A 26,653-nucleotide genomic window follows, 5' to 3' on the forward strand; every position below is an offset into this window, starting at 1 on the left:
ATATTGATGTAACAGTTGAGAGTGTGTTTAGTTCATCACACACACCCAGTATGGATAGAGACACATACACTGTTTCAGGTCTTCCTGCCTTTTAGGAAACAGCCAATGATGACAGAATGAGTTGGCTGGTAAGCATTAGCCAACACGCTCTTGGTGGTTGCTTCCGGGAGGCACTCCCTTTATGTTTTATGAATATTTTCCTGTTAGAGGTGTTGTGTCTATTAGCACCAGATCCTTTTTTTATTTACAGACTTGTAGTTGCCTGACTCTGAGTGTTACCAGAGCAGGAAGGTTCCCTAGAGTTGGCTTCGCCGCAGCAGCTTCGTGATATTGAGTTAATAGAAATGTTTATGTGGGTTGGGTGACATTAGGGCTTTGCTTTTTTGAGTTAGTCTTGAGTGAAGGGCGCTCGTTTATCTTGTCTCTTCATAGCTCTTGTGTTTGTGCTCATGGTCAGCATGAAGTCAAGATTTTCCAAGAAAGCAGCTGTACAGCTGTGCCAGTATCAAGGCGCGGAGAGACTCAAATATACGAACAGCACAAGGGCGAGCCAGCAACATGCCAGAGATAGACACATTTATGTCACAAATGCCCCGAAGATGGCTTTTGGGGTGTAAGAAGTTCGGCTACATAATAGTGTCAGTCAGTCAAAATCACTTTACTCAGTTATTCAAAACCATGAAAGCATGTTAAAATACCCATCACATAGAACCAGTTACAATAATCCATCATAGATAAAATACATGTGTAAAATTTCAACAATAAAATTTAAAATACATTTTATAAAAGAGAGAGTTAATTTACATTCTAAAAAATATGATTCCACAAATGTCCAATGTAATAAAATACAAATAGAATAAGGTAGAATATTACAAAATTATGAAATAAATATACATAGAGAAAAGTCGAAACCCATAGGCCCACATTCTTTTAATATTTCCTTCTCTTCCTTGCTCTAACTGCTGCTAAAAAGCTGGCAATATAAAACATTTCCCAAAGGCTATTCAACATCTGCAGATAGGTAAGAGCCGGCCTAACCTGCAGGAAGCCTTTATCCTTTAAAATTGGGAAAATAAAACGCTTGCGAATCTGTAGATAATAGCCACAAAACATAACAAAGTACAAGGTATCTTGCCTTGAAAAGTTATCACAAGGTCATGGTCCCAGATCCTCTATCTTACTCCAGCCCGAAGGTTCGGCTAATAAAAAATGTAAAAGGTTAAACCTCAATCTTGTCAACAGAAAACGATGATGGGGCTTGTTAACTATGGCCAGATAAGGTTCCATTAAATAAGAGGTTTTTTTAAATCTGGTGAGCACGGGCGGTAGGTTTCGATAATTCAGTGGCCTCTCTTTCTGTGGATGCTAAACGTAAGAACAAGGTGTTGGCCCACACCAGATCTTTTTTACATATACTATCAGGGTTATCAAACACCTCTGGGCGACCAAGCACCCTTGTTATACCTTTCACATGTCTCAGCCATGGGATGTTGCTAGCCCTATCTAGTGCCATACAATCTCGGAGGATATTTTGATTTAACACAAACTCCGGATTACACCAGATTGAAATCCATTTGTGAAGAGGGGAGATTTTAATTAGATCAGCCACATAGCCAATACCCAATTCCTCATGAATTATGTATGAAGATGTAGATTGGGGGACTGAAAGCAGGCTTCTTAAAAATTTAATTTCCACAGTTTGAAGCTCTATGCAATTTTTGTAATCCCAAACATCGGAGCCATAATTCGAAATAGCAGTACACTTAGATTTGTATATTGCGTGCACGGGTTTGGCACCCAACCTACGAGCGAAATCGAGTACCGCACCTTAGGAATGTGCCATGGCATTTCACTTTGCCCTCCTTTGCGGGGCCCATGAGCATCTGTCATCAAATATAACACCTAAGCATGGAAATGAGGTGACACTAGTTATTTCATTGCCGTCACAACTGAACGTTTTGATTTTACTAGGCTTTACACCCATACTCATGGTGTGTGATTTAAAAAAATGCACGTTTAAGTCCAGTGAGTCCATAAAATCGCAAAAGGAGAACAGCAAGTGTTGAAGCCCCACCGCTGTGCGCGCCAATACAGCCGCATCATCAGACTATAGCAATGCAGGAATCAATCGTTTCCCCACCCGGGGGATATCCTTAGCGGCTCCACACGAAACCAAATCTAAGTTATTAATATAAAGGGTGAATAACAATGGGGACAGAATACGGCTCTGTCTCACTCCTCTTACAATATCTCTCTTCTGTGTTCGGTTCCCCTTTTGGTCGAACCTTACTGCTGCAGAGAGAGCCCCATGCAGGTCAGATAGGAAATGCACAATATTTTTATCCATACTCATCGCTAGCAACAGGTCCCAGAGTTTGGATCTATTTACTCGGTCGAAGGGGTCTGTGCCGGCATGGGCGAATGACTGGATAGTCAGTCATTGGCGTCCAACTGACCCAAAGGGGAAAATCTATTAGCTAGTTCTAATGAGTTCCCCAGTAGACCAGGCCCTGGGGTAATCCCATCTGTTAGCAAACTTGTGGGTTATGGGTTTGGGGTCAGAGTGGGCAGGTAAATCTGTCTTGGCAGATGTGTGATGCCTTGCCCTGTATGTGTCCTCTCTGTGGGATGACCACGCAAAGACATAGAATTCTTAGCTAGATTTCTCACAGGCGGGCGATAGAAAACCCCCCGGGTAAAGCTCTAATCTCTCCCCCCCCAAGGGTCATAGGATCTCTAAACAATAGGCGAGCTACATTACCCTGATTAAAATTAATGACAACACAATCTCCTTCAACGGTCTTCACCCCCTGTCCAACCCACCCCACAGGCCTAGCCATAATAATGTGTGAGGCTGCTTCGACTCCACCCACCGGCAGCCTTGAACACCCAAATTTGACTTTGCGGATCAGTTCGTCCGGGGACTCAATTATATTGTCTTTCAAAAAAGGGACCCCTACTAACACGGCTGACAGTGGTGTGGCCTCCGGGGGTAAATGGAGCCTACATTTATTTATTCAGAGGGACTGATTAAACTGCTCACTACAGACAGTGGTTGGTGTTTGTTCAAGCAGTAAACGCGGCCCTGTAGGGTTACACTGGACACCCACACCTGGCTTGTCACTATTGGGAGCTGAATTATTAAGGTCAAATGTGGGGATTCCTGGATACAGGGCAGTATGTTCAACCTCATTGAACAACCCTGTGTGTGTAAGGCCAATAACAACTTGGTCATCCAAGGCCTCTTTACGGTGACCGGCAACTTTATTCTTGTTTATACCACCATCATGCTCCCTCAGTTTGCTTAAATGCATATCTACGGAGGTCAGTTTGACTAACATTGCTTCTAATGCATTTTTAATACAGTTAGACAAGTCCTCTTTGAGTGTCCCCAGAAATCTCGCAAGATGCGTGTGAATACAGTTTTCCACCTCCGTGACATAAGGGGCGTTGGACCGGGGTTCAGCATCAGGTGATCCTCTGCTCCCCGCCCCAAGCATAGAGTCAGCAAATACGCTCCCGCCTTCATACCCTTTTTGCATTTCTTTTTATTAATAATCCTCGTCGAAGAGGCAGAAGCAACGCCACTCCGCCTTCCACCCGCGGCTGCCGCAATGAGTGTCGCTGGACCCTGGACAGTGGCCGAAATGTCTTGTGTCGCCTCATTGGGAGCTAATTCTTCCACCTCAAGGGCTGGATCAATGTTAGCACCAATTAAACTGAGTTGTGCTCTTCCACTCATTATCTCCGGGGGCTAGACTGTATGTTCTTATCCAGCCCGAACCTCCCCCTAAACCTAGCTGCTGCTCCACAACATGGAATCCATCATTTAGCACCCCCACAACTGTCGGCAGGTATGAAATAATAGAGGCACACTTTCTAGGTATCTTCGCTTGCCCTTTCCCCCCATCGGAATTAGTGGGTAGTTTTCTCTTACCCATGGCAAGTTGTGGATAAAAGAGACCTGGCCCAGACCAGTCGCTGCCAGACGCTGACGGGCGCAGACGGCCGGGGCAGGCCCGCACGTGTCCCACGCTGCGGGAGTGCTGCGGACCTTTTCTGCATCTCCAGGCGCGGTAAGCGGGAAACAACCTTTACAACGCAGTCATTACATCGCACTACATTTACAATGCAGTCATTACATTGGAACATCCTTTACAACGCATGTCACCACAATGCATCCAGTGCATTGCATGTCACTACAACGCATGACACTACATCGCATGTCACTACAATGCAGGCATTACATCGCATGTCATTACAACGCATACCATTACAACGCATAGTACCCCTACACTATCAAACACTTACCCTACTGTTGCACCCCCTGGAGTTAGAATAGTAATTTGTGCCCCTACACTATCCAACACTTACCTTAAATGCAATGTAATTTTATGCGTTGTAATGGTATGCGTTGTAAAGGTATATTGCGATGTAATGGAATGGGTTGTAAAGGTTTAAAAAGAATTGTTGTAGTGGTATGCGATGTAAATGTATGTGTTGTTAAGGATGTTGCGATGTAAAAACTGCATTATCAAGGCATGCGTTGCAAATGTATGCGTTGTAATGTCATACATTCTTTTCTGCACCTCCAGGCACGGCAAGCACATGTTCGGCGGCCTCTCCCGCAGCGGGTACTGCTGGGCAAAGTAGTTTAAGGCCCCCCGGTGGGTGTCTCGTTGTACATTATAGTGAGTTTCCATTTTATTTTACTCTGCATATTATCGAGGGCCCCAAATATTATCTCTTCGCCCTCCTGCTCCATTATTCTCAAAGCGCATTAAACAAGGTCCCTGATTGGAGCCAAGCAGGCCAAACCCTGTCTGTAATTGTTGAACACCGATTAGAATCGGCTGCCTTGGGGTGGCAGCCATCTATAATGTGACTTAGACTTTTAATTAGGAGATTATCCGAGCTTCGGCCTGAAAGCTGTGAAGCAGAAACAGGGTCTCAGGATTTCAATGGAAAGGACAGTGTAATATAATCACTGTTTCTGCAGCAATCATGGTAATATGGGAATTAATCCTCCGGCGAGATTCGGGGCGTCAGCCCTGGGATAAGGAACGGGTGTTGTATAAATTCTGCCCTGTGGAGGGATTTTGGCGCCAGAACCACAGGAGGCCTTGATCCCTGAGTGTTAACCGCCTGCTAGACTTGAAGCAATGAATCGTGTTTACAAGTTTCCAGGGTATCAATAAATCGGCACTCCTTGGGGTAAGCAAGTCACTTGGGGTGACGAGCATCAGTGCCAACAGTATACTATAACCGTTCACCCAGCACTGAAAATGTACACTGAATCGTGAATACTAAGTCGTGAATACTATAGGTTTTTGTTTTCCGTATATGTGTCTGGGTATTTACATCCTGCGAGCCTGGCCTGCTACCAACAGAGTGTCAGAGATCATTTTTGGATGTAAACATCTGGATTTAAAATGGCTATGAATTTCACATATTTTCCATTACATTACCATATGGCATATAAATTATATGATGTAATTGAGGCGCAGGTGCTGAAGTTCACACAGATTGTGTTGCGTTGTGACTATGTGTGACCTGTTCTTGAAGCACTCTTGGCTTACAACTGTAATGCAGGAGTGCGCCAAGAGTACTCCTGGAAACCACTCGTGAGCTAGGAGTACACACACAGTATAGGCATTCATGTACAAGAGCTGGGAGGGTAACCCCGGCCCCCAGGAAATGATGCTGGCTTCTAGTCGCTGTATGACGTCTGCCTCCAACGCATGGCAGGAGCTGCTGGATGCAAACACACACAGCCTTGCAGACAAGAAATGACGCTGGCTTCTAGTCGCTGTATGATGTCTGCCTCCAACGCATGGCAAGAGCTCCTGGGTGCAAACACACACAGCCCTGCACACAAGAAATGACGCTGGCTTCTAGTCGCTGCATGACGTCTGCCTCCAACGCATGGCAGGAGCTACTGGATGTAAACACACACAACCCCGCAGACAAGAAATGACGCTGCCAACAGATGCACATGCCAGTAAATCACATAGCAAACACAGCAGGACATCAGGGGATGCACACCAGGCCAGGACCAGGCAATATACACCCACAGCACTGCATGCACAACAAGCAGTGTGTGCACACAAAACATAACAGTCCCACACAGCCATGAGTGACACACCATGAACACCCACAACAACAATCAAAACAGCACACTGACAACATCACACTCAGGAAGTCAAGCATTACCCCAGCATACACACATACACCGAACACAACACCCACAGATGCACAAGTCTGGGACACAAAAGTGGAAACAACTTGACAAGAGGACTGGCCAGCACAGACAGTTGAAATGCACATGCGCAACGATGACTGCTGAACAGTACTACAACAACACAGATCACCAATTGGGGAAATGTCATGAGTGGCACAGTGCTCCTGGACAAAGATCTGCACCGCATAAGCACAGTGTCACAAATGAAGTGATGGGGAGGCACACACACAGGCAACACAAGGGGACAGCTGACATGAAAGTGAAATGGTGTGCACTTCAGTAGTGGACATGGCAGGAGTGCACCATACACAAATAGAGGGAGTGCACACTCACAATGTCTAGGCATCTGAAGCACAGATAGAGGATGGTATGACACCGCACACCACATGCCACACTGGTGGCAATAAAGCACCATGTGACAGCAACGCATGAGGACATCACACCCACAATGTCAGTGTCAAGACACACGGCTGATCAACAAAACACAACCATGACTTGCCAGTCACACACTCTGCATACTCTCAATTGACAAAAGCAACAAGTAGGAGTCATCCAGAACTGCAAGGACACATCAACACACTGCACAGTGCACAACATACAACTCACACATGTGCACACAATCACAGGCCTGAACAATCACACAAACAGGCACTCCACTCCTGGGTGACACATATGTGTAGTTGACATTGCATGGGCACACACACATCAACACTCAGGACAAACTCACCCCCTTCACACTGCTCAGTTCTTGACCACCCAAGTGCACACATTGAAAGTAACCCATGTGAATAGGATGACTGACCATCACAACATGACCATACACCTACACTGCTGGGCACACAGAAAGAAAGAACACACATACATGATAACCCTGGCCAGCCTGCCTGCAATCCTGTGGAAAGAATCCCACACTGTGCTGGCAGTGCCCCCAAACCTGACGTGTACTATATAGCCAACATGAACAAAGAATGAAAATAATAACGGCGTACCATCTAAAAACAACATAATTGCACCCACAAGTATCAGAGTCAGGAAGAACTGAAGTCCCTGTCACCCCAGTACAACATTTAACAAGTCAGACAAGCCATTGGCAATGTTGAAGTGGCACACAGGCATGTGGCACAGTAAACCATATACACACAGGAAAAACTTTATTCAGTAAGGACACTGACAAAACAGACAACAGGAGCAACTGTCTTTATTCACAAATTGCACAGATAGGCACCAACATTAGAGAAGAGCAAGGCAAAAAATACAGAGCTTGTCCATGAGAAGCTGCACAGGCAGGGAGCACACAGCAGTGTACAGCACAGCCATTGGGCAGGACAAAGTGCAAAGTGAGTCCATGAGAAGATGCAGAGGCAGGGGGCAAACAGCAAGGCCAGTGGCCAGTCCAAGGTGCAGATGAGGTACATGAGAAGCTGCACAGGGAATAGTTCAACACAGCCAGGAGCAACAAGGCCAGTGGTCAAAACGAAGTGCAGAGTGAGTCCACAAGAATCTGCACAGGCAGGGGTCACACAGCAGTGTACGATAAGGCCAATGGTCAAGTGAAGTGCAGAGTGAGTCCATAAGAAGCTGCACAGGCAGGGGGCACACAGCTAGGCCAGTGGCCAGTCCAAGATGCAGATAAGGTACATGAGAAACTGCACATGCAAGGGACAAACAGCAAGGCCAGTGGCCAGTCCAAGGTGCAGATGAGGTACATGAGAAGCTGCACAGGTATTAGTTCAACACTGCCGGGAGCAACAAGGTCAGTGGTCAAAGCGAAGTGCAGAGTGAGTCCATGCGAAGCTGCACAGGGAATATGTGTGACTGTACCCTGCCATGGTCAGCAACACAGTCAGGGGTGTCACGATGGACAGTACAGGTCCCGCTGTGGGAGAGACAGGTGTGTGAGGATGATTAACATTCAGACTTGGCTGTCAGTCGAACTGGGAGCTGGCTGTGTGTCAGGCACAGTTGGAGCACTTGACTAGAGAGAGAGGCCCAACAGAAGTAGAGCTATCAGTGGCTTGGCAAGCCGGAGGGCTGCTTGGACCAGGTGGTGTAGTGGCATGTGGAGGTGGAGTCATACAGACGTGAGACACAGTGTGGGTGGGAGATTGTGGAGGGGTGCCTTTCCAAGTCTTGGGGATTCTAAATGGCTTGCCTGACTTTGGATCAATGGTAAATGGTGTGGACACAACCGGCACACTCAACACCAAGGCTGCATCAGGTGCAGATGGTGGCCCTCCCTCTGGGGACGTGCTGGATCCAGCGGTACACTTCGCAATGCCTTGCCTTTGCCCCTCCATCCCCGGTCTACCAGGTGTTATGTTATGTTAGCAAGAATTTCTATAGCGCACGTTCACCGAAAGGTTTCATGGCGCTTGCTTTGGGCAGTGTCGAGGCAGAGATGGATTACGCATGTGCCTGCTCAAACAGCCATGTCTTGAGCATTTTTCGGAACCCCAGGAGGTTGTCGCAGGACTGGATCACTAGTGGTAGGGAGTTCCAAAGTTTAGGGGTAAGAAAGGAGAACCTACACCCTCCCTGGCATTGAGCTTGAATGCAGGGGTAGTTAGCTGTTGGAGGTGAGCTGAATGCATGTTGCGAGGAGGGACATGCCTTGTTAACATGCAGTTGATGAATTTAGGGCTCCAACAGTGCAAGGCCTTAAAAATTAGGCACCTTGTCTTGAAGGCTGCGCATTGGACAATAGGGAGCCAATGAAGTTTTGATAATAAAGGTCTGGCCGATTGCCATTTTGGTTGTTTGTTGAATAGTCTCGCAGCTTGGTTTTGCACCAGCTGGAGTCGTGTAAGTAAAAGCAATGGCAGGCCAAGGTAGATAGAGTTAGAGAAGTCAAGATGAGAGAGTACCAGGGCAATTACTACCTGTATAAGAGCGGAATGGGTGAGCAGGTGGGCAACCCTCCTAATTTGGCGCAACTGGAAGAAGCAAGTGGAGACCACTGCTCCTACTTGGCCTCTAAGTGAGAGATCAGCATTTATGATAACCCCTAGGCTTTTTACATAGAGGGACGGGGAGGTCCTAGTTCAGTCGGCCAGTAATGTGGGCCCCAAAAGATCTGGACGTTTCCGGGCAGGACTAGTTCGGTCTTGCCCGGATTAAGTTTAAGAAGGTTGAGGTCCATCCAACGCTGAATGTGGAGCATGGTGGCTTGGAATTCAGGGGAGTTATCAATAGTGAAAACGAGCTGAAGGTCGTCAGGGTAATTGAATGAGGTAACCTTCCTGTTCCTTAGAGAGTGAATCAAGGGCAGGAGGTAAAGATTGAATAGATGGGGAGACAGCGACTATCCTTGTGGGACCCCACACGTGGTGGCGATCTTGGGGTCAGTAAAAGGGGCAAGGCGTACTGCTTGGGTTTGGCCCTCGAGGAAGGACTTAATCCAGTTGAATGGGGAGCCCTGTATGCCGGCCTGTCTGACGCGGTCCAACAGAATTTTATGGTCAACCGTGTCAAAAGCGGCCGACAGATCCAGGAGCCCTTGTCCTCATTTGCTCATAAGGCGTCCAGGACCGCGAGGATTACTGTCTCAGTGGAGTGAGCAGGCCGGAAGCCTGCTTGGTGAGGCTCTAGGTGTTCCGAATGTTCAAGGAAGATGGATAGACACCTAGCGACATGAGCCTCTAAGATCTTGGCCAGGAAGGGGAGCAGGGAGATGGGGCGATAGTTAGATGGATTCAGGGGGTCAGTCCCTGGTTTCTTAAGGAGAGGGACCACTATCACATTCTTGAATGCGCTAGGGACCCTACCCTGCGAGAGAGACTCATTTAAGAAGGGCAGCACTGTATGTGGCAGAACAGAGAGGGTATCCTTTAGGATGTGAGGGGGACAGCAGTCTCTAGGGGAGCCTGATTTGACTCGGGCCAGCAGGTCTGAAAAGGCCTGTGGGCATATGGCAGGGAAGTGGTCTATAGTGGCTGTACTGGTTAGCAAGGTGTCGAGGGGCTCCATGTGGCTGGAAGTGCAGATGCTGGCTTTAATGCTGGAGATTTTATCCATGAAATAGTCATTCAGGGAGTTGCAAAGATCCTGGGTAGGAGTCTGTTTAGGGAGAATTGTCTCCGCATTACATAGGTCGTCGACTATCGTAAAGATTTCCTTCGACTTGTTATGGGAGCTAAGGATTCTTGCAGAGAAATAGGTGGCCTTGGCTGCCGTTATTGCATTTTTATACTCTTTGCGAGCCTTTGAGTACTGGAGTTTATCTTTGTGGGAGTATATAAGTCTCCATCTCCTTTCCATATGGCGGAGCGCAAGTTTTTGAGCTCAGCAGAGAACCATTTCTGGGCGTCGGCTCGGCGAGCACGGTTGAGTTTCGTAAGCGGGGCATGTGTGTTAAAGGCCGCTAATAGCCAGACAGAAATGTTCTCTTCCATGGAGTTAATATCGGGGTTAAAGGCGGGCTCTGAGCTGGCCAAGGTGTCAATGAATTCCTGTTTATTGAGAGCCTTTCGCTTTCTTATCATGCCACCCTCAGCCATGGGGGTCTTAATGTTGAGGGGGATCGTGGCGGTACATTTTATTAAATGATGATCTGACCATATGCATGGTAAGATTGAGGGCACCAACAGTATTAGATTGGTGGACCAAATTTGGTCCTGTGTGTGCCCTTTGATATGGGTGGCAGAGGATATGTGCTGAGTAAAGTTGAGGTTGGAAAGTAAATCAGATAATTCTGTGGCGTGTGGCCCACCTAGGGCATCATTAAACCAGTAGTTCAGGTCGCCTATGAGTAGTATGTTATCGTAATTCGTGACCAGATTGGCCATTTGTTTACTGAGAGAGAGAGGGAATACAGGCATGTGCTGTGGGCACCTATAGATAAGAACACAGATGAGAGATCCAGAGCTAGATTCTAGTTTAATGGCAATATTCTCTACCGCCGGAAGAGTGAGGGGGTGATGGTAGGGAATTTGTGGTCTTTATGAATGATGGCTGCTACTCTGCCACCAGTTTTACCTGGTATGTAGTATGTAATAGTCCTGAGGTAGCGCCGCTAGTATGTCCGGGGTGGAATCATGATTTAGCCAGGTTTCTGTGACCAGAAAAACATCTGGTTTTTCTGACATGAGCAACAGAAGGATGTCCAACTGGTGTTTAACCAAGGAGCTGGTGTTGAGGTAGAAAATACGTAGGGTGGTGAGTTTTACCATGGTAGGGCCAACAGCTTGGGAACGGCAAGGAGTAGGGGGTGGCAGAACGACACGGGATCTCCGTGGTTGATAGATGCCGTTAACGCTGATGCCCTTGTGGGTAGAGGGATCAAGGGGGAAGGACGGCTGGGCCATTTTTCTAAGTTCCACAGAGGAGTATTTAATAAGTTGACCATAGTGCATGGCCCCTGGTCGTGCATTTATGCTCAGGCCCCGCCTCTGACTCCTCCCCCTCCCGGCGAGATTGGCTGATGCCGAGGGGTGGTGCCGAGCAGAGAGTAAGGGGTCCGCCCGCTACTGTGAGGGGACTGATTTAAATTTTAAAACGACAAAATATAATTCTAACAGTTTTTAAAAAAGGGTTTTCAGCGAAGCGCAAGCAGCAGCGGTCCGCATGGCAATCACACAACTTAAATTGCCCGCTCCCGCGCTGCGGTATGCATTTATGCCTAGGCCCCACCTCTGACTCCTCCCACTCCCTGCGAGATGAACCCCCTACAGTGCCCTCCTTTCCCTGCTTCACTGGGCTTGGAATGGCAGTCGAAGTAGTGGGTGAATCTGTCTTGGAGCCTTTTTATGTGTACCCTTGGCAGGCACCACCTTCTCAGTGGGCACGGAAATTGTCTGCTTGTCTTTGTGAGACGCTTTTGGGACAGGAGAGTCCTTGGCTGGGGATGGCTCTGAGGCATGTGACCCTGAGGTCTGCTTCTTTGCTTTTTAGCCCCTGGTGTTGCCTGATGGGCTTTTGTCTTTGTGCTCTGGGGTGGCTTTTGTTGTCTGTGGGGATGGTGTCTGCGCCCTGGACTGCTTGGGCTGCTGCTGCTGCTGTGTGCTACGTATGCTCTATCATGACCTTGAGGTCTGTGGAGCGTGCTCACTATTGTCAGATGTGGCCACTGGCATGGGGGTGGACAAAGGGACTGGAGCTGGACTACGAGATTGTGCCAGTTGAACGGCTGCAGTCACTGTGGAGGACAATGACTGGACAGTCTGGTTCAGCCCACCCATGTATGAATGTATGCCCTCCATGAAAGCAACCACCTGGGCCATTTTTTTGTCGTGGTCTATGAATGCATTGAGGGGAGCTGTCTGGCCTACACACAGCTGGTGCAAAAGGTCCACAGACTCAGCACTGATGGCAGCAAGGGGGGCAGGGGCAGCGGTACCTGGGGTGAAAGACACTCTTCCGCTTTTACCGGTGCGAACACGGGCAGCACCAGAGGAAGTGGCTGGGAGGGTGAGCACTGTTCACTGTGTGGTGGAAGATGATGCAGAGTCCCGTTCCCTGTGCCCGCCAACATGGATGCATCACCGCTGGCATCAGATGATGTTGAACTTTGCGTCTCGGGCTGTGATTCCTCCAGCAGACTCCTGTCCCCCTCCGAGGCGCTGGTCACATCTGTGTCACTGGGCTCCTGTGCAGCTTTTGTGCTTGTTTCCCCACCACAGGTGTCCGTCCCGTGTCCCCCCATGACCACGGGAGATGCTGCATGAGAGAGAGAGATGTAGGGTCAGTTCAGTGGCAGCAACAGAACAAACATATGCAAGCAAAGCAACACTGAAGATGACTAAATCTAATTGTTGCACACCACCCTGTGCAATAATATTGTGCAAACTCACTTTTGTTACTCAAACAGTGCGTGTAAACAAGAAAACCAGACATAAGTGAGCCATGTGATGACCACACAGCACACCATCCTGCATGTGGCTCCATTCAAACAGTAACACAAATAGCTCAGACCTGAAGCCCAAAACCAGGAAATGCTATTGAAATGCCCAGTACTCAATCCCCTAAGGAAGTACAGGTAGGACAAATGACTGACAGCTGCACCCAGCACAGAGGCCACTTACAAGCCACTGCATCACACTAACAACATCACATAGCCCAGCGCTGGCACAGGCTGTGTACACATGCAGCCACACATAGCCAAAGTCACCCTACCCAGAATACTCACCCCTACTTTGCTTCTGATGCTCCTTGATTAGTGCATCCATCTCAGGCTGTGTCACGGCCAAGATGCGGCACATTAGTGGTGTCATGCTGCGCCGTGCCAACCTGCCACTGCGAAGGAGGAGCCCCAGTGTCATCTCCGCAATGTACTTTGCCAGCCGTGAGATGTTGTCCCACCTCATGTGGCAGTGGGTGCGCCATCAGTTAGAGACACCCAGAGCCCGCACCTTGCTCGCAATGGCCCTCCACACGGCCTTACGCTGGTGCACTTCGAGCTGCTGCATGGGAGACAAGAGGGGGAAAACATCAGTGACACAGTGTCATGTAACAAAATCATTCAGGACAGTAGCATGAAACTGGTTCATCCCAAATCCACAGATATGTCTTGTAGAGACAGGAATGCATCTCGTAAATGCATGCAGGTGTGAGGGGGAACACAGTACCTGCACATCTCATATACAAGCAGGATGCCAGCACAGAAAGCCATGTGTAGTCTGCCCACATCTACTGTCCATTTCTAGGTAGAGCAAGACATACACCACATATCAACATGTGTTTGGGGGGAGACTCACTGTGTCCAACACTGTGCAGGCCTCAACGACCTTGCCCTGTGAATAGCTCACTGTGTCATGGGTGTCACATTGAGGGACATGATCTCACCAACCAACACCCTTCTCACAGGGCCTGTCGTGTGCAATCTACAGGGCTGAGATGGCTCATTGATGGAGAGTCCTGCGAAAAACACACAGGTAACACTCAGTGATGTGTCCTTGTCAGAATGGGCGGTGACTGTGCAGGCCAGGTGGGCTCACACTGAGATGGACAACAGTGACCCACACAGCCACTCACACAAGCAATCACTGTCCTGACTCCAGCATTACCAACTTGCTGCGTCACTGTATGGCTGACAAGACAACACATGTCCCTCCAATCTTGATATGCAGGCAGGGAAATGTGTGGCGTAGGGTACACCCCCCTTCACCCTAGGAAACAGCATGTTAAGCAGTGCATGACACAACCCCACACTCTCAGGCACATACTGCGTCAGACAGATGACATGTGTGTCCCCCCTGCACTCTCACCCCCACTGTTGAAAACTTACCATGACATTTGGGGCACCATATAGCCTTGGATACTGTGTGTGCACCTCGTCCACCAGGACCTCCAGCTCCTCGCTTGTGACGGGACTGGCACAGATCTTCTTAGTCCTTGCCATCACTGTGGACATGAAACAGCAGCGTCGGCAGTGGGTGGTGAGGGGTCTCAGGCAGCAGTCCCTGGAGGCAGCAGCAGGTGAGGGGTCTTAGACAGCAGTCCCTGGAGGCAGCAGCAGGTGAGGGGTCTCAGGCAGCAGTCCCTGGAGGCAGCAGCAGGTGAGGGGTCTCAGGCAGCAGGCTCTGTGAGCCGTGGAAGTGTGTGTTTCTCTCCCACACATATATAGCCCCGTGGTGTTGTTTCAGTGGTTCTAAGCTGCTGCAATTGGTGTTCCAGGTCAGCCTTTTTCAAATGCATCCAATTACAAGCTCCGCGGTGGCAGATCACACCTACCGTGATTTTCAAAATTGCATCTTGTTACCGCGATAGCGGATCCCATTGGCCGTAAGGGCATGGTCCTCGGTGGTGATACACCGCAGGGGCCAGGCAGGCGCTACCGCGGTGGTGCATCTTTCAATTGCATCCAATGACCGGCTCCGCGGTGGCGGATCACGCCTACTCCGATTTTCTAAATTGCATCTTGCTACCGCGATTGCGGATCCCATTGGCTTTAAGGGCATGGTCCATGTCGGTGACACACCGCAGAGGCCATGCGGGTGCTACCGTGGTGGTGCATCTTTCAATTGCATCCAATGACCGGCTCCGCTGTGGCGGAGCACGCCTACTGCGATTTTCAAAATTGCATCATGCTACCGTGATTGCGGTTCCCATTAGCTATAAGGGCATGGTCCATGGCGGTGACACACCACAGGGGCCAGTCGGTAGCTACCGCAATTTGGATGCCATACAGTGAGATGGGTGACCGGGAATTGGGTGGCAGACCATGCCAACCGCCATTTCACCATGTGTATATGCCTATCACTACCGCAATTGTGTCCTGGGCATTGGCGGTGACAAATCACAGGGGCCAGGCGGTAGCTACCACGATGTGGGTGCCATACAGTGAGATGGGTGACCGAGATTTGGGTGGCGGAGCATGCCAACCGCCATTTCACCATGTGTATGTGCCTATCACTACCGCAATTGTGTCCTGGGCATTGGCAGTGACACACCACAGAGGCCAGGCGGTAGCTACCATGAGTTGGGTGCCATACAGTGAGATGGGTGACCGGGATTTGGGTGGCGGATGACTGTGACAGCACCAATGGCCATCTGGCAGTCATCAACAGTACACAGTGGCCACATGGTTGATGGCACGTCATTGTGCACACAATGCCAATGTTTCAAGTACCCCACTGCTGACCACACATGCAATGTTTGTGTATGTGATTTTTTAGATTGGCATGTACTCCCTCACATGTCATTTGTGATATTGATGGGCCTGTACACAGGACAGTGTTATTATGGACTCCACAATGTGTACAGATGTCAATGTGTAAAAGTGCAGTGAAAATCACTGCAATATTTTTCAAGATGAAGATTGTCCATATGTGCCTGTTCGCTCATGTTTAACCATGCACACACTCGTCATGTACGCTCAGCCTGTGGTCATTGTGTTGTTGATGTGTGCCAGGTTCGACTAACACCTGAAGGTGTGTCAGGTGCAGCAGCTAGGTGTGAGACAGTGGTGTTGCATTTTTACACAAATGCTGGCTGATATACTCCCAGGCGTGCCCATGGTGGTTGTGCCCATATCCCTATGTGCATTCTCATATGGTGAGGATGATTTGGAGGTACTTGCTGTGTGTCAGTTGACAGGTGTACGATTAGTGTAGCTGAAGGAGTCCCTACATGTCAGCTGGTCTGTAACACAATTTTGATGACAGTCATTGTTGGGGTTGTGTCCGCCAAAACGTGAGATGCTGTGCCCATCTTATGATTTATTGCATTGACATGTGTCCACTTTCATCTCAGCTAGGAGGAGACCAAATCTGCATTGTCCCTTCACAGTGCTGGCAGACATGGAGAATGAGGAGATCTCTGGAAATTCCGTCTGGATAGAGCCACCCTACAGACCCTTTGTGCTCAGTTGGAGCCCCACATGCAGATTCGCCGAACATATCCAACAGCTTTAACCCCCATGTCTAAGGTAATGGCGGCCCTGCATTATTTTGCCACTGCATCATTCCAGCACACGGTGTCTAGCACAGGTGGGGTGTCACAACCTATGTTTAGCATGGTGCTGCGTGATGTTCTGTCTGCTATGATAATCTACAAGGACACATATATCCATTTCCCCAGGGGGCATGAATTGGCTTCTCTGAAGGGAGATTTTTATCCCCTTGGACACATCCCCCATACTGTAGGTGACATTGAAAGCACCCATGTTGGGTTTGTACCACCTAACCCTGGGTGGAAAACTACGCTACGCTCACTGAGTGTGCGTAGCGAGTTCAACTACGTGCTACGTGAATTGCACGTAGCACAGTGCAAAACGTGTAGTGTAGCGGGCATTTTTTGCTCGCTCATGGTCCTCAACGTCAAGTTGGCGACCGCGAGCGAGCAAAATAAACATCCCGGCAAGACTTTTTCCTCACGTGGAAAATAAACCTCCTGGTGAGATTCTCAAAGCAGGGAGGTCAGGTTTCTCATTGTGAGTGGTCGCGTATGCTCGCGACCGCTCGTGATGAGAAACTACCAGTCTGTGTTGAGAAAGCTGCAGCTCGAGTACAAATCTACTTGAGCGGTAGAAAACGACCGCTTGCACTGTGCATAATGCCGTTCGCAATGATTGCACAGTGCGGATAAGCATCCCGCACTCTGCAATCATTGCGAACAGCATTTCCCTACCGCACTACGCAGTTTGCGTAGCTACACGTAGCACGACGTAGTGCAAAGTGCACTTCGCGTAGCATAGCTTAGAGCGACTACGCGAACTACGCCCAGGGTTAGTACCACCACATGCACGTGAGCACATCTACAGGAATCGAAAACATTTCCACTCCATGAATGTGCAGGTGGTGTGCCAGGCAGACATGATCATCTCGCATTTGTATGCCAAATTTCCAGGCTCGGCCCATGACTCATACATCCTGAGGAACAGCATTGTACCACAGCTGATGGCCAGTCTGCTTCCCGAGCGTGCATGGATTGTGGGTGAGTATACCTAGTCAAAGAGCGTGCTGTGTGTGTGACATGCTGTCCTCTGACCCAGCAACATTGCAATGTGTATCTGTGTTTGTCACACATAGGTGACTCTGCATATCCCAACCGTCCTTGGTTGCAGAGCCCACTGCAGAATCCCAGGACACCAGCTGATGTCCTCTACAATGCTGCCCATGGGAGGACACGTCGTGTGGTGGAGCGTACCTTTGGTCTGCTGAAGTTACGTTTCTGTTGCCTGGACAAGACCGGAGGTGCACTGATGTACTCGCCTGGGAAGGTGTGTCAGATTGTAGGGGCATGCTGTATGCTCCACAACCTAGCCATTCGCAAGGAGATACCCCTGCTCCTGGATGATGGTGAGCAGCCAAGGCCCCCGCCTGCAAACCACCCCGTGTCCAGTGATGAGGACAGTGGAGAGGAGGAAGGTGTTGACCTGCGTCAACAGCTCATCACCCGCTACTTCACTTGAAGGTGAGTAACATTGTACAACGGATCCATTGTCTGATGATATTTCTGTTGTTGTGAAGGTGTATGTGGGCTTTGTGACTGCAGCCGGTTGACTCAGTGGTGGCTGACAATGTTTCTGGGACAGGGTAGTTTTGTACATCGACAGGATGTGTATGTTGGCACTTGTTGCCCATTGTGATGTATGCATGTGGGATTATCTTGATGGTAGGTGTTGTGTCATGTCTGTGATGCCACACCCAGACTAGTGAATGTTGTTCTGTTGTGTTTTCCTAGGTGCCTTCAACCTCTCCTTGCCTACATACATTGAATACTCCTGGTACATTGTAATCATGTTGAAGACTGTACATCCTGGAATGAAGACGGAGCAGACAAAAAAACATGTGTGTAAGGATTTTTTATTTACAATGGTGACATGTGAGGGGGTGAACATTTACATTGAGGTGATTAGTGGAGCAGTAAGTTGACAGTTGTGGTAAATGAGATAATCGAGTAGTCACCACAATGATGTGGAGACCCAGTCCAACAGACAGATGCAATTCATAAGGCAGTGTGGGGAAGGACAGTCCAAAAAGTCAATGCAGTGGTGAAGAGGGATGCCATTATGGCTGGCTCCGTGACTGGTGTTTGGCAGGTGCTTTGCCTCCAGTTACTCCCAGGGTTTTCTTAGCATGGCCCTTCTTTGCTTGGCATGGGGGGCCCTGCTGTAGGGCCAGTGGGGTCTGAGGACTCACCCCTCTTTGTGGCCGCAGGGGAGAATGGTGAATTGTCATCCTGCAGCCCACCAGAAGGAGGGGGAAGTGTTAGTTGTGGCGCAGGCCTGTCTGTCAGTACCGCCACTTGCTGGCCCAAGAGGTCCACAATTTGTCCCATGCGGGTGTCGATAGACCTCATCAGCAGGATGAGCTCGCGGAACACTTCTTCTGACTGGCCCGCTCATCCCTGGGCACGTTCATATGCCCCAAGGACCTTGTTAATGTGGTCCAGGGATTGGGTCCCAGCCTCTTGGTGTCTGTGAGTGACACCCCCTCCCACCTTCCCTGCTGCCACGGACCTGTTGCCTCACCACTGTAGGCACCCGCATCCTCTCCCTGCCCTCCTCAGTCAGTGGTGTGGGATGGTCATCCTCTGGGACAGGGGGAGTGTTACAGGCAACACTGATGGTGGTGATGTTGGTGGTGGTGGTGGTGGTGGTGGTGGTGATGGGGTGGTGGAGGACGCACAGGCCATAACAGCAGGGGTCTGCAGAGATGTTGATATTGCAGCAGATGTGGTGAGGGGACGATGGGGTCCTGAGACCTGTTGCGCCCTGGCACACCAGATCGGCCGGATTCGAGCTCATCATCCAGAGAATCCCGGGAGTCCACATCCAAGAGTACATGTACAGGGGGGGGGAGACTGGCTCTGCATGTTGCTGGTGTTGTCCTCTGCAGTGAGTTCTGGGTCACCTGTGGGTCAGATGTGAGATGGTCATTGTAGGGCACCCCGAAAGCTTTGTGTTAGCTGTATATCGTTCACTGTTTGTACACCACACAGTTGACTAATCATCACATTATTTTCTATGTGCATTACTGTGCCTCCTGACATGATGCTGTGGTACATGCATTACTTGTTCATGGTGTGAGTTGTCAGTACCTACCATGCGCAACGTGCATAATTTTTTAGTACAGGGACATGTTGCCATTTAGGGACTAGCGCAACTACACATTTTAGTGAGGACTATTTTTTGCTTACTCTGCCCTGTCAGATGTTACATCTGGGCATGAACTGGCCATTGTCATCTCCTGCATACCTTTGTCTTGTCATGTGCATATCTGGATTTGTACCACCAACAATGCTTTCTTGTTTCTCGTTTGGTCCTTGCTGCTCTGGCCGCATGGCACTTACACATTTAATTCAGTGCTGATCATGATTGTGCCCATAATTGTTTCTACATGTGCATTGGTATGTCACACTTTGGTTGCTGTGACAGTTTCATTTGCCTAGCTGTGTTCACACTGTGAGTGGCAATAGGATCTGTGTGTATGTGTGTGCAATGAGAGGGCTGGTGTTGTCATGTGGCACCATGCTTTTTGAGGAGAATGGCTGTGTGCACATACTGGCTACTTACCTGTTATGTTTTCCCATTTGGCTTTGACTTGACACATCTGTGTGTGTTTGTGGTGGAGGCTCGCATCCTGCTCAGGGCTGTGACAAGCAACCATGATATGTCTACCAACCTGTTAGTTTGTTTGTAGTGATACAATGGCTGACACATGCATCTGTGTGGAAGGGGATGCTCCATGTTGATGGACTGGGTGACGAGGGGGCCTGGGGTGAATTGTTGTGTGGGCATCCCACCCCCAAACAGACCTCCCAGGGAAGATGTCTACCTACCTGTGAGTTTATTTGTAGCGAGCCAATGGCTTGGAACTGCTTCTGGGTGTGGAGTGCTCCATCCTGCTTGTGTTGGGACAGGGATGCCTGGTGGGAGTTTTAGTGCAGCCCCCCCCCCCCCACCCCCCCAAGACCTCCCTGTGAAGATGGATACCTACCTGTTAGATGACGCTCAACAATGCAATGGCTGCCACATGCTTTTGGGTGGGGGTGGTTCTCCATCGTTCTCAGGTGTGGGACAGGATGCATGGTGGCAGCAGTAGTTCAGGACTCCCACCCCCAAATAGTACTACCTTTGGTAACTGGCTAACTACCTGTTAGTTTGTTTGTAGTGATAGCATGGCTGCCACATGCATCTGTGTGGGAGGGAGTGCTCCATCTTGATGAGCTGGGTGACAAGGGTGCCTGTTGGGAGTTTTAGTGCAGGCCTCCCACCCCCAAACAGCCTCCATGGCAAGATGGCTACCTACCTGTTTGTTTGTAGTGAGACAATGGCTTCACAAAGCTTCTGGGTGGGAGGTAGTGCTCCATCCTGCTCAGGTGTGTGCCTGTGGGCCTGGTGGGAGTTGTAGTGCAGTCTTCCCACCCACAGATACCCCTCCCTGTTAAGATGGCTACCTACCTGTTAGTTTGTTTGTAGTGGGACAATGGCTTCCAAATGCTTCTGGGTGGTGAGGAGTGCTACATCCTGCTCTGGGGTGGGACAGGGGGCATGGTGTGAGTTGTAGTGCAGGCCTCCCACCCCGAAACTGCCTCCATGGCAAGATAGCTACCTACCTGTTAGTTTGTTTGTAGTGAGACAATGGCTTCAAAAAGCTTCTGGGTGGGGGGCAGTGCTCCAACCTTCTCAGGGGTGGGTCAGGGGGCCTGGTGTGAGTTGTTGTGCAGGCCTCCCACCCCTAAACAGCCCTCCCAGGGATGTGGTCAACCTACCTGTTAGTTTGTTTGTAGTGAGACAATGGCTTCAAAAAGCTTCTGGGTGGGGGGCAGTGCTCCATCCTGCTTAGGTGTGTGCCACGGGGCCTGGTGGGAGTTGTAGTGCAGTCTTTCCACCCACAGACACCCATCCCTGTGAAGATGGCTACCTACCTGTTAATTTGTTTGTAGTGGGACAATGGCTTCCAAATGCTTCTGAGTGGTTTGGAGTGCAACATCCTGCTCAGGTGTGTGCCTGGGTGCCTGGTGGGAGTTGTAGTGCAGTCTTCCCACCCACAAACACCCCTCCCTGTTAAAATGGCTACCTACCTGTTAGTTTGTTTGTAGTGAGACAATGGCTTCCAACTGCTTCAGGGGTGGGGGGTTGCTCCATTCTGCTCAGGTGTGTGCCTGGGTGCCTGGTGGGAGTTGTAGTCCAGTCTTCCCACCCACAAACACACCTCCCTGTTGAGATGGCTACCTACCTGTTTGTTTGTAGTGGGACAATGGCTTCCAAATGCTTCTGGGTGGTGTGGAGTGCTGCATCCTGCTCTGGGGTGGAACAGGGGGCAACCCCAAACAGCCTCCATGGCAAGATGGCTACCTACCTGTTAGTTTGTTTGTATTGAGACAATGGCTTCCAACTGCTTCTGGGGGGGGGAGTGCTCCATCTTGCTGAGCTGTGGGGCAAGGGGGCCTGGTGGGAGTTTTTGTGCTGGCTGCCTCATGGTAATGTTGCTAGCTACGTTTGGGGTGGATGTGAGGGAGCGAATGTTGGATCTGTGAGACATTTGTTGGGGGTAGTGTGTGGTGCAGATGAATGTACTTGGGCCTAGGAGGTGTAGCTTTGTAGTTGTGCAAGACAGTACATAGCAGTTTGGTGGTAGTCATTTGTTTGCATTTACCAGCCTCCACTCCCCCAGCTATTCCTGTGAGACTCTCTTGATGCACCTTCTCCTCCCATTGAATGTTTTTGGTGGGATGGGAGGGCCACCTCCAGTCCTCTGAGCCATCTCAAAGGTTCTTGCTCCTCTTCTGTTTGACAACCCTCTTCAGGTCATGCCACGGCTTCATGATTTCTGTTTTTGAGCGCGGGGTGGTCCCTACTGCATTGACCTTATTGACTATCCTTGCCCACATTTGGGCTCTTGTGGCTAATGGTGTCTGTTGGAGCAGGCTACCAAACAGTTGTGGTTCCACTCTATCTGCTCTACCATAACCTTCAACTCACTCTCTGTGAATTTTGGCATTTTATGTGTGCCATGGTGTGTAATGTGAAAAGAGGTTATGGGTGCAGGGGTGTGAGTGGTGGGGGTGGGGGTGATGTGTATGGTGTGTGATGTGCAGGGGGATTAGAGGTGCAGGTGTGGAAGTGGTGGTGTTGCTGTGTGTGGTGTGAGTAGTGATGGTGTGTTGCTTTGCCTATCCTTTGTTGTCAGGGTGTGTGGCCTTCATTCTTGGAATGTTGCAAAGGATTGTGGTCAGGGAAGGGGTGCTTTCATACTCAGCTATGTGGGTGTGTCCGAATGGGGTTTTGCTGTCAGGTGTGTTGTGTGGGTTATCCTGGGATTTGTATTTTTGTATTTGCCATGTGGTTGTGTCATTGGGGTGTGTTCTATGTTTTTGGGTGCATGGCTAGATTACTGTGTGCACTTTGTGGCCTTGTTGTGTTTTTTTTCTTTCGGCCGCCATATTTGTCATGGAACATCCGCAGTGGTGGCTATGCTACAGCTCTTCCGCCGGCTCTCCCATTCATCACTGTTTGTGACAGCAGCGGTGGGAAACTGCAGAACATACCGCGGGGGCATCAGGGTTATCCTAATTTAACATGCGGTGTTTTCGCTGTCCTGGCGGAGGTTTGATTGTTTTCTGCCGAGAATGCGACCGCCACGGATGGGTTTTGGACATCTCCACCCGCTACAGGTGGTTTTTCTTGTCCTCGTTCCGCCGCGATCTGGGTTTTTGGGCGGTTGTTCCTAATTTGGATGTAGGTTTTTCCACGGTGCCGGAGGGCGGTTGATTTCTGATTCCATGGCTGTCGGAGTGGTTTTCCGCCCAACATCCTAATAGGCCCCCAAGTGTGTTTTTAATCATGAGCCTAGGATACATAATAAAGAGTTAAAGGGATGCCACGAGGACTCATTTGTATATATCTTTGCTAAGAGAGGAAGGATCTAACTCTGTAGTCTGGGGACTCCTATACAATTGGGTGCAGGATATTGATGTAACAGTTGAGAGTGTGTTTAGTTCATCACACACACCCATTATAGATAGAGACACATACACTACACAGGGTCTACCTGCCTTTTAGGAAACTGCCAATGATGACCAAATGAGTTAGCTGGTAAGCATTAGCCAACAGGTGGTTGCTTTCCCTTTATGTTTTATGAATATTTTCCTGCTGTGAGGTGTTGTGTCTCTTAGCACCAGTTCCTTTTTTTATTTACACACTTGTAGTTGCCTGACTCTGAGTGTTACCAGAGCAGGAAGGTTCCCTAGAGTTGGCTTCGCCACAGCAGCTTTGTGATATTGAGTTAAGCGAAATGTTTGTGTGGGGGGGTGACATTGGGGCTTTGCTTTTCGAGTTAGTCTTGAGTGAAGGGTGCTCGTTTGTCTTGTCCCTTCATAGCTCTTGTGTTTGTGCTCATGGTCAGCATGAAGTCAAGATTGGCCAAGAAAGCACGGGCACAGCTGTGCCAGTATCAAGGCGCGGAGAGACTGAAATATACAAGAACACAAGGGTCAGCCAGCAACATGCCAGGGATGGACACAGATAGGCCACAAATATGACTTTGGGGGTGTAAGATGTTCGCCTACATTATAGTGAGCTTCCACTTTATTTTACTCTGCATATTATCGAGGGCCCCAAAATTATCTCTTCGCCCTCCTGCTCCATTATTCTCAAAGCGCATTAAACAAGGTCCCTGATTGGAGCCAAGCAGGCCAAACCCTGTCTGTAATTGTTGAACACCGATTAGAATCGGCTGCCTCGGGGTGGCAGCCATCTATAATGTGACTTAGACTTTTAATTAGGAGATTATCCGAGGTTCGGCCTGAAAGCTGTGAAGCAGAAACAGGGTTTCAGGATTTCAATGGAAAGGACAGTGTAATATAATCACTGTTTCTGCAGCAATCATGGTAATATGGGAATTAATCCTCCGGCGAGATTCGGGGAGTCAGCCCTAGGATAAGGAACAGGTGTTGTATAAATTCTGCCCTGTGGAGGGATTTTGGCGCCAGAACCACAGGAGGCCTTGATCCCTGAGTGTTAACCGCCTGCTAGACTTGAAGCAATGAATCGTGTTTACAAGTTACCAGGGGATCAACACATGGGCACTCCTTGGGGTAAGCAAGTCACTTGGGGTGACGAGCATCAGTGCCAACAATATACTACAACCGTTCACCCAGCACTGAACATGTTCATTGAATCATGAAAACTAAGTCGTGAATACTATAGGTTTTTGTTTTCCGTATATGTGTCTGGGTATTTACATCCTGCGAGCCTGGCCTGCTAGCAACAGAGTGTCAGAGATCATTTTTGGATGTAAACATCTGGATTTAAAATGGCTCTGAATTTCACATATTTTCCATTACATTAACATATGACATATAATTGAGGCCCAGGTGCTGAAGTTCACACAGATTGTGTTGCGTTGTGACTATGTGTCACCTGTTCTTGAAGCACTCTTGGCTTACAACTGTAATGTAGAAGTGCGCCAAGAGTACTCCTGGAAACCATTCGTGAGCCAGGAGTACACAGAGAATAAGTCACTCCTATTCACAGTATAAGCATCCAAGTGCAAGAGCTGGGAGGGTAACCCAGGCCCCCAGGAAATGACGCTGGCTTCTAGTCGCTGTATGACGTCTGCCTCCAACGCATGGCAGGAGCTGCTGGATGCAAACACACACAGCCCCGCAGACAAGAAATGACGCTGGCTTCTAGTCGCTGTATGACGTCTGCCTCCAACGCACATGGCAAGAGCGCCTGGGTGGAAACACACACAGCCCTGCAGACAAGAAATGACGCTGGCTTCTAGTCGCTGTATGACGTCTGCCTTCAATGCATGGCAGGAGCTCCTGGGTGCAAACACACACAACCCCGCAGACAATAAATGACACTGCCTTCTAGTCACTGTATGTCGTCTGCCTCCAACGCATGGAACTGCTGGGTGTAAACACACACAGCCCTGCAGACAAGAAATGACGCTGGCTTTTAGTCGCTGTATGACGTCTGCCTCCAACGCATGGCAGGAGCTCCTGGATGTAAACACACACAGCCCTGCAGACAAGAAATGATGCTGGCTTCTAGTCGCTGTATGACGTCTGCCTCCAACGCATGGCAGGAGCTCCTGGATGTAAACACACACAGCCCTGCAGACAAGAAATGACACTGGCTTCTAGTCGCTGTATGACGTCTGCCTCCAACGCATGGCAGGAGCTGCTGGGTGTAAACACACACAGCCCTGCAGACAAGAAATGACGCTGGCTTCTAGTCGCTGTATGACGTCTGCCTCCAACGCATGGCAGGAGCTGCTGGGTGTAAACACACACAGCCCTGCAGACAAGAAATGACGCTGGCTTCTAGTCGCTGTATGACGTCTGCCTCCAACGCATGGCAGGAGCTCCTGGATGTAAACACACACATCCCTGCAGACAATAAATGACGCTGGCTTCTAGTCGCTGTATGGCGTCTGCCTCCAACGCATGGCAGGAGCTGCTGGGTGTAAACACACACAGCCCTGCAGACAAGAAATGACGTTGGCTTCTAGTCGCTGTATGACATCTGCCTCCAACGCATGTCAGGAGCTCCTGGATGTAAACACACACAGCCCTGCAGACAAGAAATGACGCTGGCTTCTAGTCGCTGTATGACGTCTGCCTCCAACGCATGGCAGGAGCTGCTGGGTGTAAACACACACAGCCCTGCAGACAAGAAATGACGCTGGCTTGTAGTCGCTGTATGACGTCTGCCTCCAACGCATGGCAGGAGCTGCTGGATGTAAACACACACATCCCTGCAGACAATAAATGACGCTGGCTTCTAGTCGCTGTATGGCGTCTGCCTCCAACGCATGGCAGGAGCTCCTGGATGTAAACACACACATCCCTGCAGACAATAAATGACGCTGGCTTCTAGCCGCTGTATGGCGTCTGCCTCCAACGCATGGCAGGAGCTGCTGGGTGTAAACACACACAGCCCTGCAGACAAGAAATGACGTTGGCTTCTAGTCGCTGTATGACGTCTGCCTCCAACGCATAGCAGGAGCTGCTGGGTGT

This window comes from Triturus cristatus, chromosome 11, assembly GCF_964204655.1.
Source record: "Triturus cristatus chromosome 11, aTriCri1.1, whole genome shotgun sequence".
NCBI classification, from domain to species: Eukaryota; Metazoa; Chordata; class Amphibia; order Caudata; family Salamandridae; genus Triturus; species Triturus cristatus.